Genomic DNA, 18070 nt, shown 5'->3' with positions numbered 1-18070 from the left:
ACACGACAGGCTGTCAGCGGCCCGGACAGGGGCATTACAATGTGACCATTACCATGGTGGTAGCAATGCCTCTATTTTGCATTGTGGTGGGTGCTGCTGGCTGCAGCACAGGCTGCAATGCAAAAATTGAATACATTACTTATCCTTGACTCTCTGCAGGAGGCACTGTATGGTGCCTGTCACATGGTGCAGGTATATGTAGAGCCCCCCACAAACCACAGCTTGGAACAATGAGGGAAGGAGGGGGTCGCTAGTACCCCCCAAAGTCCCTTTCCACCTGCCTTTTCATGGCCGGTTATCCACCATGAAAAGGTAGGCAGAAAGGGACATTGTAATCCCTATGGTAGTACCTGGGAGGCACTGCCACCATTGTAGGGATACAACTCCAGCGGGCTCAAGGAGCATGTCAGATGAGTGGCAGTCGGTCTTTCCGACCGGCAACAAACCACATGCCATTGTAGGCTGCTTTAAAGCTGCTTTGTGTTTTCACAATGCAGGCAGTCAGCCGCCTGCACTTTTGAAGGGGATTAGAGATCCCCTTGCAGGCGGGTGCAGTCAGTGACTGCACCTGCCTTCAAGGGGATGCCTCAGGGTTGCAAATAGGGGGAACACTGACAATGCACCCACTTTAAGTTGGCAAACTGTCAGTGCGCCTCCTGAGAGCATCTTTGCCTCTGTGGCCGCATCTGTAAAAGGGCACGGATGCAGAGGCAAAAGCATTTCCTCATTTTCATGGGACCACCCTCTTAAGGAAATGAGGGCACACCCTCTTGAGGAAGCATGGGCCCTGTATGTGCACCACTGCTTTCAATATTACAAAAGGCGAGGCACAAGCATCTATGGCCACGTCTGTAACACCAAAGTGCCCCAGGGGCGAGCAAAGTTGGCGCAAATGCCTGTTGCGCCCCCACAGCACTTCCATAGTATAGCCCTTGGTATTTTTCTGTCCAAAATATACATTTATCCACAGCCAATTAAAGGAAACTTACAGTTAAATCAATGGACGTTTGCAAAAGCACCACCACAAATATTTGAAGCTGTTCCCTTAAGGAACATCATTTTAGCGCAATCACCCAAAGGATACCTTTATAACTGTTGCACAGAGCTTGGGAATCTCCCTGGTCCTTTGAGAGTAAGGAGTCTTGCTACAGGCGAAGTTCAACTACATCATGTCCTTTAGCTAAATAAATCACGCTATTGTTAAATTGTTCTTGGTGTTTGTGTTGTAATTCTCCATCATCATTAGTGGAGAGCAAAGCTGGCCAGCAGGTGGGGACTGTCAAACTCTTATGAGAGTTTGAACTCTGGTGGGGTAAATTCAATCCACAGGAGCAGAGTGTAAGGAAGAAAGGCCATTCCACCTGTTGTGAGATTCCTGCTGGACTTTCCACTGTCTTATTACAGTGGTGGCCATGTCCTGCATGTCCTCTCCGGCATGCTTTTCTGCCCTGATTCAATTTTTGGACTGACTTGAAGGTCTTTAATGTCCTTAACAGTGGGAACTGCCATGGTTATCGATATCTGATATGGGGCATAGGTTTGACTAGTTGAGTTATGGGATGCATTTGGGTATTCATTTTTCACTGGCATATGTCTATTTTTAGCATACTACACCATATAAACACACCATAACTGTACTTACTTCCCAAGTACCTCTTCATTTGTGAAGATATTGTTGGTGTTTCTTTTTGCCTTAGTTGTACGGTATGGCCATGGAGTGCAGGATTGTACATCCTGTTTAGGGCCCCTACCCTTTTCAGTCTAGGAGGCACTGTCAGCTTCCCCAAAGTAGGTATAAATCTAGTACCCATCAACCTATGAATCACCCAGAATGGGAAATGGTGGAATTGTCAGCCATGACCCTAGGTTTGCTGGTTTCATAAAGGCACATGCACAACTGGGTGTATGTGGAGAGAGGCTGGTCACTTGACTGAACCACGACCTTTGAAGGAATATATGATTTTTCCACGATTAATAGTTCCACGCATGGCATTACGACGCAAATTTTAGTTCGCAAGTGGCTTTACCACGCTGGAATTTTCAACGAAGTATTATTCCACGCGTAGAAACGTCCATTAAGCCTAAATGTCTCTGTAATTAACATAATAAAACTGATCGGCAAAAAAGTATTTCTAGAGTATGTAGTAACTGCTTTTCAACCCAATCGATCGTTTTTTTCAACATTTAAAAACTACAAATTACCTTAGATTTATTTATTCTTTTATTTTACTGTGCGCTTAAATATATATATTTTCTATAAAGATTATTTTCTTACCTGTCACCTTCCCGTCTTTCACCAGCAGCCCTTACTTCCATCCACCATGGAAACAAGCGTCAAACACGTCTACCAAAATTAAAAAAGGACTGCTATTTTGACGTACACGGCACGTCTTTGGGGGAGGCACTTTCCTTTTACTTCGGTGGTACTGAAGTGCGTTTTTTTAATTTAAGTAACCCGCTCCTTTGTTTTTTTTTGGGGGGGGGAGACCCCCCAGGCCCCCTCCGAGCCTCCCCAGCCCACGCAGAACGGCTGGAAGGAATACCACGTCTCCCCCCCAGCCCACGCAGAACGTACTTGCGTGGTAAAGACGGTCGTGGAAGGCACCCTCGTTGTAAAGACGTTTGCGTGGTAAGTGACCCGTGGTAAACGTTATTAGTGGTAATGCCTTCGTGGTAAATGATGTTTCCCCCTATGAAGTATACCACTAGGTAAGGGATGATGAACCTCGATTGTAAGCACCAAAGCGTTGTGGACAACCAGACCTTTTTTTCTCCTTTCTTGTACTTGAACACACATCTGCACTTTGTATCTGTTTGTTATTGGTGCCCAAGAATAGTCCCCATTCACTTTTGTTATTCTTTCTGTACAGGCAATCAGTCTTTCCGCTACTTCTGGGAATAAAGGCACAAGTGGGTGAGTTGCTATTAACCTGGGTTGTACACTATGTTGCTAACAGAGGGGGGAAAATCCAGTGGACCAGTGGCCGGCAATCTTGTAATATAATTTGGACATCTACATATGGGATAACCAGTGATCTTCATCAAGGCTGAAATAGCACAGGTTTTTTTGATTTGCTGGTCAACCATTTGCAGTGTGGCCATCTTTTTGTAGGTGGTGTATAGATGAAAAGGCCATGTTGGATGAAAACGCTGAACATTAAAATGAAACCCGAATGAGCAGAATTTGTAGAAACTACAATCAAGCTTTTCTTGTGAAGTTTTGCTAAATTTTCTTTCACCGTTAAGAAAGAACGAATATAGGAGAGAGGATCTCTCCAACTGCCTTAACCTAAATATTATTCCTCCTTGTGCTGTGGAAAATATTGTATATCTTTTTAAGAAATTTTATATGAAAAAGACTAAAGTTGTTATTATAAATTCGGATATTTTCAATTTTTTATGATGCTAGCTCTTATTTTCTAGTGCATTTTAATATAGACCAGAGTCGGGAAAAAGCACATCTTCCTTTCAAAGATGCACTTGAAAGTGTTGTTGACTGGAGGATATTCAACTGCTACTATCTGAACTCCTGCTTCCTTGCCTACCTGCACAGACAGTTAGTTGTTTGTAAAACGGAATACGGGCTTGTGCAGCTCCACCAAACAATTGAGAATATCAATTAGTATGATATCCTCTTGGTATGGAGTAAGTACCAACCCTTAAGTAAACATGTTTGCAGTCTGTTCTGCAGTACCATAGTGCACATGTCCGTTACATCCCAGAGGAAATTGTGTAATACGACCCAAGGTTGTACAAGCATTAAGGGGTCAACCTTGGTTGTTTTATATCTATTGTTACTGTCAATGTGTTTTTTGGGCAACCACATGCTTTAAAAATACTGCAAATGAAAAGAAAAATACCATACAGCCAAGTTTGTGTAATAAAAAATGTTTTATTAGAAACTATCTAGTGCGCCTACCAACATAGATTACTGTGATATTCTTGGTAATTTGAGAAAAAGTATACCGCTCTAGAAAAGCTGCTATAAAAAATTCAAAGTAATGTTCCATGCACGCATAATTATAATAAAAGTAAACGACAAACATTAGATTAGCTGATAAAAAGATTCATGCCTTTTCAAAAGTCCCCCCTTCACTAGGAAAACAGATACTACTTTTCTCACATGTACTGTTTGTGCATTGCATTATGCTGAATGCTGTCATTGAACATCTTCAAAAAATGCAGCACAGATGATATTTCTGACTAGTTATCATTAGACATCAGCACAATTTGGGAAGTTGCATTTTACACAATTTATAACTTTGATTTTAAGAAGTTTGCCTACTTCCCTAACCTGAAAATGGTAGGTAGGTTTACAACGGATAGCAGATTAAAACAAGAAAAAAAGAAAGGATTCACTTTAAAAAAAGTCCTTAAATATACAGCTTTTGTGGGCATTTTCTCAGAAAAAAAAGTTTTAACACCAGCAATTTCCCATGAAATTATTTTTGTATAAAAATAATTGCAACGGTTAGAATCTTTCACAAAACTTTAGAAACTTTCTCAAAGTCTTTTTTGTCAAATTACAATTTCTTGCTGGGCTAGTTTAATACAAAAGCCTACAGGCCTTATTAAGATTACCCCGGTCCAAAGGACTGCTTTAGTCATGGTGTCAGTCCGTGGACCGCCAGACTGGCGGCCCACCTTCCCTATTACGACATGGGTGGCTGGATCGCCACAGGACCGCTGCAACCGCCGGGGATCCGTGATCCTGTGGCAGTTGCACAGTGGTCTGAGGCTGAAATTTGCTGGCGGTGACGCAGCAGCACCGCCAAGCATATTACATGTTTCCTCACTGCCACAGTTCTCATGGTGGTGAGGAAACTAAGGGGCCCTGAGGGCCTGTGGGCGCATGCAGGGTAGGCACATGTTGTGCTCCCTCTCAGTATGCACCCTCTATTCCTACACGGCTTAGACTGACTGCACAGTCAATGCCACGCAGGAACAGGCTTTGAGGCTCCCGTTGCGGTGCCTTTCTAAGGCTCAGATATTAGCCTTTGAAAGGCACTGCTGTGGGAAAACACTGCCCACCATATCAGGAACGAGTGAGTAGTCTGGCGGCTGGTGTGCGGATGAGTTTGGCGGTGTGGCAGTGCGGCGCTGGTGTGGCAACGTGCTGCCACACTGCCATACTCCTAATCAGTCTGTAAGTGATTCAATAAGGTAAGCACTAAGGAACTTATATCACATTTGGTGCCAACAGAAACGTCTCCGTACTTGTGTAACATCATATTACACTTTCTTCAAAGGTATTAATCAATTGCAGCTTAAAATGTAAACTTAGATTAATGACCAAGTCCACATTATTTATGCAAGGCAGGAGTTCACAAAGGGATTCTTGAGACATACAAGCATTTTTAGGGGTGGAGAGTTCTCCACCATATGCTCCACAGTGGTAAATCTCATTAATGAGATGGGAAGTGGACGTTTCAAGGCATGGCTGGCATTTAGCGTTTGAAAATTCCAAGAAGCATTGAAGCTTGCTGCCATTCCCTAACTAAGATCAGACTCCTTCCCACCCTAAAAGTTGTCATAGATATATTCGAGCACACAGCCATCATATCTCTCCTTCCAGGATGGGAAGGCCAACGGATCAATCTCAAATTTGGAGGAGGTGTAGATATGCAGGTTATCCATGAATTAAAATATTTTCCCCACAAGAAGAAACATGTGCATTTCCCTGGGGAATTTATTCTGCCTGTGAGGATGTTTTCACCAGGAAAACAGCATAGAGAGAGAATGGATTACCAAATTGGAAATACAATGATTTTGCAAAGATTGCACAAGGAAATCTGCTTTCATTTGCAGATTTCTTGAGCTGGTGAATATTTTGCACCCTAAATAAAGTAAATCGGCATTCTGGGATTCAAGGAACATATGGTAAGATCAAAATCAAGTCTTCTAGTGAAACAGGAACACTTTCAAAAGATATTTTTTTCTCATTTGCATGCAGAGTATAAGCATTCCAAATAGCAGTCCCTAAAGCTGGTGTACACTTCCGGTACGGAAGCATGTACTTGGACAAAGACCCCTGTGAGGAATGCACTGCATGTCAATCACCTGGGATATGGAAGATATTTAAACTATATTTAGTTTTAGTTGGCCAGTAGATGAAGATTGGCAGACCGGAGGTTGCGAGAGGGGACGTACCTAGGCAGAAGGTTGTTGATGAATTGGGGACTGCAGGCATAGAGGGACTTGAAAATAATGCAGGCCGTTTTAAATGAGACTCGGGGGATAGGAAGCCAGTGAAGTTTTTTTAACAAGGGTCTGGCTGATTGCCAACATGGCTGTTGATGTATCAATCTATCGGATTGATTTTGAACCAATTGGAGACGTTTGCTGAGGAAGAGTGGAAGGCCTAAATAGATGGAATCGGCATATTCCAAGTGTGATAGTGCTAAAGCTATCACCACTTGGATCAGAGCCGACTCAGTCAGCATCCAACTGATCTTCCTGATCCTGCAAAGTTGGAAGAAACAGGAGGACACCACCGTGCCTACTTGTGATGATCACCCCAAAGCTCTTTACCGAGGGGTAGGGAGTAGGTGAAGGGCCAAGTTCTGGAGGCCAGTAATGTGGGCCCCAGAACATTTGACTGTTGCCGTTAAGGACTAATTCGGTCTTGCCGGGATTCAGCTTCAGATGGTTAAGATCCATCCATTGGCGGATATGAAGCATGGTGCCCTGGAACTCCCGGATGGATTCAGGGGAGTTATCTATTGTAAACATCAGTTGAAGATCATGGGCATAGTTGAACGTGACGGCCTTAAATGCTTTCAGGGACTCGATCAAAGGAAACAAATACAAATTAAACAGTAGGGGGGACAGTGAGGAACCGTGAGGGACCCCACAGGATGTATGAAGTTTGGGAGCAGTGAAAGGAGCCAGGCGGACCGCTTGAGTGCGGTCGCTAAGAATGGACCTGATCCAACTGTAAGCTGGGTCACAGAGCCGGCCTGTTTGACATGGTCCAATAAGATGGTATGATCGACCATGTCAAATGCGGCCGAGAGGTCGAGGAGGACCAGGGCCTGTGGAATTCCCTTATCTGCATTACCTCGGAGGGTGTCCATGACTGCAGTGATGACTGTCTCGGTGGGGTGGGCAGGACGAAACCCAGCTTGATGGGGGTCTAAATAGTTGGACTGTTCAATAAAGTTGGAAAGATGTGTGGTTACATGCGCTTCAAGGACTTTAGCCAGGTAGGGGAGAAGGGGGACAGACCTGTAATTAGAGGGGATTAAGGGGTCTGCCCCCGGCTTTTTCAGGAGGGGGACGACAACTGCCTCCTTAAAAGCTTTAGGAACCCTGCCCTGGGACAAGGATGAATTAAGGAAGTTTAAGATGGGAGATGAGAGAACCGAAAAGATGTCCTTTAGGATGTATGGGGGACAGTAGTCCCTAGGAGAGCCAGATTTAACCCTAGTCAATATGGCCTGCAGTGAGTGTACATCGAGAGGTGGAAAGTGGCCAAAGGAACAGGTGCTAGGGATGGATGCCGGGTGATTCGACCTAGGATCGGTGACTGGGATACTGGCTTTATTGGTGGCAATTTTGACAAGGAAATATTCATTGAGATAATTACACAGGTGTTGGGTGACCACAGGCTTAGGAAGGGTTCTCTCGGTGTTAGATAACTTGGTGACAATTGCGAAGATGTCTTTAGATTTATTTTACGAATGTTCTATTATTTCCAAGAAATAGGAGGCTTTAGCTTGGATGATAGCTTTTTTATATTCTGCTCGTGCGGCTAGATAAATAGGTTTTGCTTCCGAGTCATAGGCCTTTCTCCATTTCCGCTCTTTTTGGCAGATATCTAATTTTTGAGCCCTCAGGTCATGGGAAAACCACTTCTGAGCTTCTGAGCGGCGGGCGGTTTTAAGTCGTTTTAATGGGGCATGTGTGTTAATTGCTGCTAATAGGCAGTCTGAGATATTGGCTGCAGCCTGATCTACATCCAGATTGTTTGCTGGAGTGGAGCTATCTAGACTGTCCAGGAAGGCTTGTTTGTCAAGAGTGCTCCAATTCTTGATACGACCCCCCTCGATTGCCGGGGGCTTGCTGCAAGTAGGAATAGAGATGGTAAAATCAATTAGAAAATGGTCGGACCTTTTACAGGGAGATATGGTGGGTGTGGAGACAGTGAGATTAGTACCCCACACCTGATTTAGGGTGTGTTCCTTGACGTGGTTAGCGGAGACAATATGGTGGCTAAAATTGAGACCAGAGAGGAGTTTCATTAATTCGCTGGCATGAGGGCCGCCAAGGTCATCGTTGCACCAATAGTTAAAATCGCCGAGTAAGAGAATTTTTGCATAATCCGTGACCACATTTGCCAATTGCTCACACAGTGAGAGAAAAAATGAGGGCATGTGCTGAGGGGGTCTGTATATTAAAACACAGATTAATGTGCAAGCCTATTAATCAGATTATCTACTGCAGGGAGATTTAAAGAGGACATAGAGTTGAAAATGTGATCTTTATGAATGATGGCCGCTACTCCAACTTCCGCCTTTCCTGGGGCCCGGTCGACATGCAGAATGTAATAAGTGTCTTGGAGGGCTGCCAGGATGTCCAGGGAGGAGTCAGTGTTGAGCCATGTTTCAGTAATAAAGAAGATGTCAGGTTTATCTGATAGAAGAAAAAGGAAGAAAACTAATTGGTGTTGAACTAAGGAACAAGCATTGAGGTAGGAAATGTGTAACCATGATTCTCTGACCTGTACCGTGATGGGCCTCTGGCTATGGCAGGGGTCGGTGGGCAGGGGTCCTAGTTGACTATTCGGATGTTGAAGGATGCCAAGGTGTTTAAGGCAATCAGAAATGGCAGGGCAAAACGACAGGTTTACCTGATGCAACCTTCCTAAGTCCTCCGAGGAGTAGGTGGTCATTTGAGAAGGGGGACTGGCCCCTGGGCCCGGCCTGGTGCGGACCGGCACAGATGGGCTTGCCTTTGGCTTGCTTTTGACGTGCGAGCGGCGCGCCCACTGTGCGTGTCTGCTGCACGTCCGGGTACGTAAGGCATTTTATCCTTGTGGGGCAGGTGGTGCCAAGACAACTAGTCCTCCACCCCGAATACTCCTCCAAGATGGCGGCTCAGGTGATGAGCAGCATTTCTTCCTGATCTCCCCGACATGCCTAATCGTCTGAGGGTATGAGACACGTAAGGGTGCGAGTAAGTGAGGAAAAGTGCAATAGGTTTAAAAACTCACAATTAGAATGAAACAGCTTAGCTCCTATTCCCGGCTTCCGCCTCAGAAATGGCGATCTACTTGGTATGCACGCGTGAGCACTAGCTCTGCTTTTATCCTTGTGGGGCAGGTGGTTCCAAGACAACTAGTCCTCCACCCCGAATACTCCCCCAAGATGGCGGCTCAGGTGATGAGCAGCGTTCTTTCCAGATCTCCCCGACAGCGCCTGATCGGCTGAGGGTATGAGAAGCACAAAGGTGCAAGTAAGTGAGGAAAAGTGCAATAGGTTTAAAAACACACAATTAAAATGAAACAGCTTAGCTCCTATTCCCGGCTTCTGCCTCAGGAAGAGCGATCTACTTGGTATCACGCTTACAGAAAAAAAGTCACCCCCTAAAGTTTATAAGGGTTGTATGCATTTCATAACTTATTAAAAATATATACTGAAATTAGTTTACCAGATAAGTCAAATATACACCCATACCACTATCTCACTCCAAGTTCCTAATATGTGCTGATATGTCCTGATATGTGCACATGTGAAGATATAACTAGTCATTTGAGAAAATTATACCGATTTCGAAAAGCTGCTATAAAAAAATAAAAGTAATGTTCCATGAATTATAATAAAAGTAAGTGACAAACATTAGATTAGCTGAACAAAACTTTCATGCCTTTTGAAAATCCCTTCCTTCTCTAGTAAAGCAGATGGTTCGTTTCTCACATGTACAGTTTCTGCATTGCATTTACGCTGATTTCATTGACAATCTTCCAAAAATGCAGCAAAGATTATATTTCCTTCTAGTTATTACAGGCGTCAGCAAAATTTCTGAAGTTGCATTTTATACAATTTATAAATTTGATTTTAAAAGTTTGCCTACTTTGCTAACTTGAAAATGCTAATCAGTCTCGCCTTTGGGACCTTATATGTATTTAGCTATGCAGCACATTAGCCTAGGTGCTGAAACATCTACTGTTCTTTAACATGGAGGGAGAGTAAGCATCAAACTGTGTGACACACCAGGTATGGGAACAGGTGGAAAGAAATACTGCCTTTCAGCGGGAAATGTTTTCTATCAAGAAAGTTAACTAGAGGCAGTTGCCAGAAAAATTTTAAAAAAGAAGGTCCCTCAGCAGAAAGCAATTCTGGTATTTTATTGATCTCCCCTGGTCGTTTTTTATTACGACAGTTAAATAGAGGCAGTTGAACAGAAAAAAACTCCCTAAGGGAAAGCAGACAAGTCCTAGGTCTGATCTCCAGAGCTCACAAAGTACATACACATACAAGTATATACTAAAGTATATACAAGCATTTGCAATGCAATCAGTCTCGCCTTTGAGAACTTATATGTATTTAGCTATGCAGCACATTAGCCTGGGTGCTGAAACATCTACTGTTCTTTAACATGGAAGGAAAGTAAGCACCAAACTCCGTGACACGCCAGGTATGGGAACACATGGAGAGAAATATTGCCTTTCAGCGTGAAATGGTATAGTCCAAAGCTCTATTTTAAATATAAAAAGTAGGGCCTTTGGTGGTCATTTAACTGAAAATATAAGATTTGAAAAATATATTATTGTCTACGGGTGCTCGTGGAAGAAAATTTATAAGGACCGGAATCTAGAGAATGCTAAAGTGATTCTGGTATTTTACTAACTTCTGCTGGTCGTTTTTTATCAAGAAAGTTAAATAGAGGCAGTTGCCAGAAAATCAAAAAAGAAAGTCCCTCAGCAGAAAGCAATTCTGGTATTTTACTTACCTCCACTGGTCCTTTTCTATTAAGACAGTTAAATAGAGGCAGTTGAACAGAAAAAAAATTCCCTAAGTGAAAGCAGACAAGTCCTAGGTCTGATCTCCAGAGCCCACAAAGTACATACACATACAAGTATATACTAAAGTATATACAAGCATTTGCAATGCAATCGGTCTCGCCTTTGAGAACTTATATGTATTTAGCTATGCAGCACATTAGCCTGGGTGCTGAAACATCTATAGATTACATCAGGACCCTGATGGACAACGGAGAGACAGCCGCTATCATCCTCCTGGACCTCTGGGCAGACTTTGATACCGTCTGCCACCGCACCCTAATAACCCGCCTCTACAACACTGGGATCCAAGGCAAGGCCCTGGACTGGATCACACCGCTCCTCTCCGACAGAACCCAGAGAGTCCACCTCCCTCCTTTCCGTTCTTATGCCACCAAGATCATTTGCAGCGTACCCCAGGGCTCCTCACTCAGCCCAACCCTCTTCAATATCTACATGAGCCCCCTCGCCACCATCGCACGCAAACACAACATCAACATCATCTCCTACACCGACGACACCCAACTGATACTCTCCCTCACCAAAGACCTCTCACTGCCAAAGCCAACTTCCAGACGGAATGAAAGATGTCGCAGAATGGATGAAGCACATTCCTCTGAAGCTCAACTCGGACAAGATGGAGGTCCTCATCCTCTGACAATCCCCTTAAGCCTGGGACGACTCCTGGTGGCCCACGACGCTGGGAACAGCACCGACACCCATGGACCATGCACACAACCTGGGATTCATCCTGGACTCCTCCCTCACGATGACCAAGCAAGTCAAAGCAGTCTCGTCCTCATGCTTCAACACCCTACGCATGCTCCGAAAGATCTTCCGGTGGATCCCCACCGAAATCAGAAAGACGGTCACCCAGGCCCTTGTCACCAGCCGACTGGACTATGGGAACGCCCTATACGCAGGAACCATAGCCAAACTTCAGAAATGGCTCCTGCGCATAGAGAACACCTGCGAAACCTGTACTGGCTCCCCGTCAGCAAGAGGATCATGTTCAGGCTGCTCACCCACGCACACAAAGTGCTCCACAACATAGGCCCCGAATACCTCAACAACCGCCTCTCGTTCTACACCCCCACCCGCCAGCTCCGCTCCACCAGCCTCGCCCTCGCCACCGTCCCACGGATTCGCAGAGCCACCACCGGAGGAAGATCGTTCTCCTACCTGGCAGCCAAGACATGGAACTCCCTCCCTGCACACCTACGACCGACCCAGGACCATCTCACCTTCAGGAGACACCTCAAGACCTGGTTATTCGAGTGTTAGCGGCACCCCCCCCCCCCCTTCCTTCAGCACCTTGATTCCCTCACGGGTGAGTAGCGCGGTCTACAAATGTATTGATTGATTTATTGATTGGCTGTTGGAGGGAAAGTAAGCGCCAAACACCGTGACACGGCAGGTATTGGAACACATGTAGAGAAATATTGCCTTTCAGCGGGAAATGGTATAGTCAAAAGCTCTATTTTAAAAATAAAAAGTAGGGCCTTTGGTGGTCATATAACTGAAAATATAAGATTTGAAACATATATTATTGTCTAGGGATGCTCGTGGAAGACAATTTCTATGGACCGGAATCTAGAGAAGGTTAAAGTGATTCTGGTATTTTACTAACCTCTGCTGGTCCCTTTCTATCAAGAAAGTTAAATAGAGGCAGTTGCTAGAAAATCAAAAAAAAGAAAGTCCCTCAGCAGAAAGCAATTCTGGTATTTATACAAGAGGTCTTGAATGTTCGACCTAACAAGAGATCTGGAATGCGCGACCTAAAAAATGAAACCCACTTGAAAAGATTCCTTAAAAAACTACCTTTTGTGGGCAATTTCTCAGCAAAAAAAGTTTTAACAGCAGCAATTTCCAAATACATTGATTCTAATGTTGTAGTGACCAAATATTTTGTCCTATTTCTGAGTGATGGTGACTTTGGTCCACTACCATTCTAGTATAGTGGTTAGATCCCTATTTTTAGCCTATTTGTAGGGCTTGTCTATTGGTTTTGGCATGATTCTATGTCTCTTTTGCCTCTTTTCGGGCCTAAAGGCCTAAACTAGAAAGAAGCCATCTTGTCTTCCTGCCTCAGTTGTCTGAGGCGCTTGTAGGTCAGAAGTGATGTTTAGAGATCAGCCTGTTATTCACTAGTTAGAAACCGTTGAGGACCGGCCCTTATCAAAGGAATGTGCTTAGTGCTCAAGTCTCCAGACGAAACAGCAGGTGGCCACTGTGGAGCGTCTGGAGCAGGGAGCCTGGTACAGGAATTTGATAGGAGGTAGCTTGCTGGCTGGAAATTTCCATGAGCAGAGAGCCTCCCATATTATCAGAGAACAGAAGAGCAGAGAGGGCAGATGACAGTTAGCAGATGCAGTCGACAGTTGGAGTTTGGAACGATCGAAGGCTGATGATCTTTTGGAGAGACTGAAGCTACATCGTGAGTCAGTCTGTTAGAGCGGTTGGAGATAGTTAAACGACGGAGTTAGAACAATCAGAGTGAAGAAGTTAGTTGAACATATGGTTTCCAGAGCGGCTTAAACTATATCATTAGATTGAAGTCTGGAGGTGAAGACAGTTCATGAGAGAGAGAAAGCAGAGCTGAGGCACTGAGAAGAAGAAGACGGGAGAAGGGTTCCAGTGCTTTGAAGGGGCATAGCGGTGCAGACGTGTATCCGTGGGTGCAGAGTAGAATCTGAGATGAGCCAAGGCACAGACGAGAGAGGGACCCAGATGACAGCTAGAACCGGACTCCGTAATTATAAGGTGAAGACTGTCCCGCTATTATAGTGTATTTATGCTAATTCTTTCCTTTACTTTTCAGGCTATGCTTAGATTGTTAGGTAGTATTGTGACTTTATAATATAATGTTTTCTAAGTATGTTATTGTATAATAAAGGGACCCCAGTTTGTAACGAACACATACTTGATTATTAATTTCATGATATGATGATAATGATAATGACATTTATAGAGCGCTCAAATACCAAAAATGGTGTCTCGGCGCTAGAACCATGAGCAGAACCTCGACCAACTCCCCTTACTGGAACAACCAAGTTTTCAAGTTTTTCCTAAAGTTCGAAAGAGAGCTGGACTTCCTAATTTCAAGTGGCAACAAATTCCACAGTTTAGGGGTACCATAGTAAAAACTCCGACCTCCCCAGTGCAAAGTCCGAATTTTTGGCACTGTTAAAAGATTTGCACCAGCTGAGCGGAGTGGCCTACCTGGCTGGTACCGCATAAAAAGCTCCTGCAGAAACAACTGACCCTTTTGTGTCCAGGCTTTGAAGGCCATACAAAGCGCCTTAAATTTGATCCGCTGTACCACAGGGAGCCAGTGTAGCTTCCGAATTTCACCAGCCATGGGTTTATGCCGGGGGAGACTCAGCAAGAGGCGAGCCGCTGAGTTTGGGACTGCTTGGAGTTTCCTCAAGCACTGCTTTTGGACATTCAGATACAGTCCATTGCAGTAATCCAACTTGGATTGTATGAGGGAGGTGATAACCACTTTCTTGGTTTCTTCAGGGATATAGGGAAGAACCTTCTTGATTTTTTTTATCAGGAAATAGGAAGCCGAGACGATGGCATTGGTTTGTTGGATAAATGTTAATCTGTTGTCAAACAGGATGCCCAATTTTTTGGTCTTATCCGTTGGAATGGGCGGCAGTCCCATTTCTGCAGGCCACCAGAGACTGCTCCAAGCAGGTTGTAAACTGCTAAAAATCAACACTTCCGTCTTATCGGAGTTTAACTTGAGGCAGTGTCTATTCATCCAGATATTAATGGCGGCCATGCAGTCATGGAATTGCACGGGGAACAGGGAGGAGTCAAGATGGCGGGCTGAAGCCGCCGGGTGAAGGCTGCTACATGGAGCTGCTCCGCCGCGATTCAGAAGCGGTTTTGTAAAAGACACACCTAAACTGGCTGATTTCGATAGCCGATGAAGGGAGAAGAGAGAGGGAGAACAGAGAGGGCGCACTGGGAATAACGGCAACCTTCTCGGAACTCACCGCTGAAAAACTTTGCTTGCTCACTCGCTAAGTGGGGCTTTTCCACTGCACGGCAAAACCCAATGTTCCAGATTCTGCTTCGTCAAAGCAGGGGTTTTCTCCGCTCCTGGACACTCGCTAGGGCTTGCTTCACTCGCACGCCGACGAGGCTGATTAGTGGGGCGGGTCCTGGATCCTGTCTGTTTCCCCTGCAGCTGTGCGCACACCCGACGCTGCCTTTGGTGCTACTGGCGCCGAATTGTTTGGAGCTCGAGGAGCCGATGTCATCAAGGCAGACGCGGTCTGCAAGAAGCCGGAAAATTTGCAAAACGGCAAAACAGGGAAATACAGGTATGATGGCGGCACTTGCGGCGTCAGGCGGCCCAAATACACCACAAATAGAGCACCCAGCAAAGCTTAAATTAACCACAGGCGATAGCAACATTGGGAAAAATAAAAATGTCAAACAAAAAAACGCTGACACGTTAGAAGTAAATATGGAATCTGAAACAATGCCCACGCAGAATAAAAATGGAGGAATGCGTAAAGAATCCGAGTCTGAGATAGTAGTAGCGGTAGAGGCAAAAGAGCAGGCAGATAAAAACAAAGAAACAGCTAACAACGCGAACGATGCTTTGATAGTCACTACTACCTCTATAGCTGAGAAAGTGGAAAACAGGAGCAGAAACAAGGGCACAGATAAACTCTCTAGAGTAAATAAAGCAATACTCTCTTTAGAAAGTGAATCAAGCACTGGAGATACCACAATAAACGAAATCCAAACTGGTATGGAGACAACATGTGAAGAAGGGACCTTTGCGAAGAACGCTAGCCCAAAATAAATGCAAGATATAATGCAAAAAAAAGGAGAGGACATTTTGGACACAAATCCCAACTCACAATCGAATAAATCTAAAATGGAGGGGAAGAAGACAGGAGATGGCTCAATTCAAAAAATCATCGAGCTAGAAGATGAAGACTCCAATCTAGAGTACGAGGAAGTAACAGACGAGGATGAAATAGACGGAACCCCTAAAACTATTTCTAGTAAAACAACTGGCTCAAGGAAAACCAAAATGAAGGTTAAAACCAAGCAAAAAAATATAACTCTTAAATCATTAACTAGAGAACCAGCTGGAAATAAGAAAAGTCGCTTAATTGACGATAGTCCATTGAGAAGATGGATTGAAGCAAAGGGTGGCGTAAAGAATATGGCTCTATGGCTTTCTGGTACAAGTCCTGAAGATGTGCATAACTCTCAGGGGAGCAATAAAGTATGCATAACGGATTCCATAAAGAAATCAACATTTGCAAACCAAGAATTAACAACTCCCCCAGGTGAAACTAGAGCTGACATAAATAATGAGAACAGAGAAGGGGCTTCCTTGACAACTACCTCTGCTACTACTGATAATACTGAGGTCAATGAATTTGTGGACGTTAATCCTCAAGATACAGTATCTAACGCCAACATGATAAGGGAGGACCCGGACTATATAATATCAAGTTTAACATCAACTAAAACATTGTCAGTGGATAACTCAGTGGATAACTCAGTGGGACAGTCTGATATGTTAAATAACGCAACTGAGGAAACAGACATGAATATTTGTTAATTGGACGTTAATAAAGTGCTGGCAAAGAAAACACATATGGACCTCCTCAACTCAACTTCATCGCCAGGTAAAACACAAGCACAAGACACAATACTATTACAAGACCCCTCAAAAACTTCATCAAATACTATATCAATGGAATCAATTATGCAAACTCTTCTGGCACATAGAATGGAGAGTCAACAGCAATATTTGCAGTTAAGAGAAGACAATACTCAGCTACAAGTTTGTATGAGAGAAATATGTCAAGGTCTTGGTGGGGTTACAAAAGAAATAGAGGACGTAAAACAACGTATGGTAGAAGTGGAAGAAGGTGCCAGTAGAACAGAATCAACAGTTAAACAAAATACTTCAAGGGTCTCTAAACTGGAAGCTAAAGTAGAGGATTTGGAGAATCGGGCTCGGAGACAAAATCTTAGACTATTTGGAATTCCAGAAGGAATAGAGGGGGCCGACCCGAGATCTTTTCGAGTGAAACTCTTTCAAAGAGCCTTTAGTGATCTATCTGACTGGGACTGGGATTCCCAACTACAGAGAGTACATAGACTGCCTTTGTTTCAAAAAAACAAAAATAGTAAATTCCCTAGACCGTTTTTGATATATTTTGGGAATTTTCTATTGAGACAAGCCGTTTCACTCAAAGCCAGACCCAATTACTATTGATAACCTAACCTTCTTCGTGAAGTCAGATCTAAGCAAAGGTACAATGGATAGACGATGGGAACTTCAAAAAATGATTGATTCTTTCAAAAACCTTGGGTGCATGGCCTATCTCCAAGAACCTGCACGTCTCAAAGTTATACGCAATGGTCAAGCGGTTTTCTTTACTGAACTTGAAGAGGCAGAACAAGCTCTAGATAAAATTTCTTTGGAAAAAGAAAAAGAGGATAACTGAACTAAAACTTAGAACTCATTAATAATGACACTATTTCTTTTTCCCGACTACTTTGCTGATATAACACTTAAATAACCCTTGGCCTATTTAACTTTTTACTTTCTTATTTCACTCCTTCACCTTTATCTTCTTTCCTTTTTGTGTTTGCTTATGTATACTTCTTTTTTTCTCGGTGTGGTCAAATTTAGACATACATATGATGCGGCTGGGCAGTTTTTCATGCAAGCTCCTTCACTACGCTGCCTATACAGCGGCAGCAGAAGATAGAGGGGTGCTCCCCCCTAAGGGACGTGAGGGTGCGAGGGTGGGGGGGGTCTTGACAAGAGAGGGGGTGGTAAAAGGTGGGGGGGAAAAATGCGGAAAAAGTTTATTGTAGGAATCGATTCTGTTTTAAAGAACACCAGCAAATATGTGGTTAAAAAAAAAAGGTATCAACAGAGGGAAATTAATTACACGGGAGAAACTTTAATTTATAAAAAATGCTTAAACTAAGATTATTAAGTTGAAATGTAGATGGTCTAAATAGTAAAACTAAAAGGAACTTAGTACAAGAAGAGATTAAAATGTACAA

Source organism: Lissotriton vulgaris, chromosome 6, assembly GCF_964263255.1.
Source record: "Lissotriton vulgaris chromosome 6, aLisVul1.2, whole genome shotgun sequence".
Lineage (NCBI taxonomy): Eukaryota > Metazoa > Chordata > Amphibia > Caudata > Salamandridae > Lissotriton > Lissotriton vulgaris.
The sequence above is the reverse complement of the archived record's forward strand: the minus strand, read 5'-3'. Positions refer to the sequence as shown.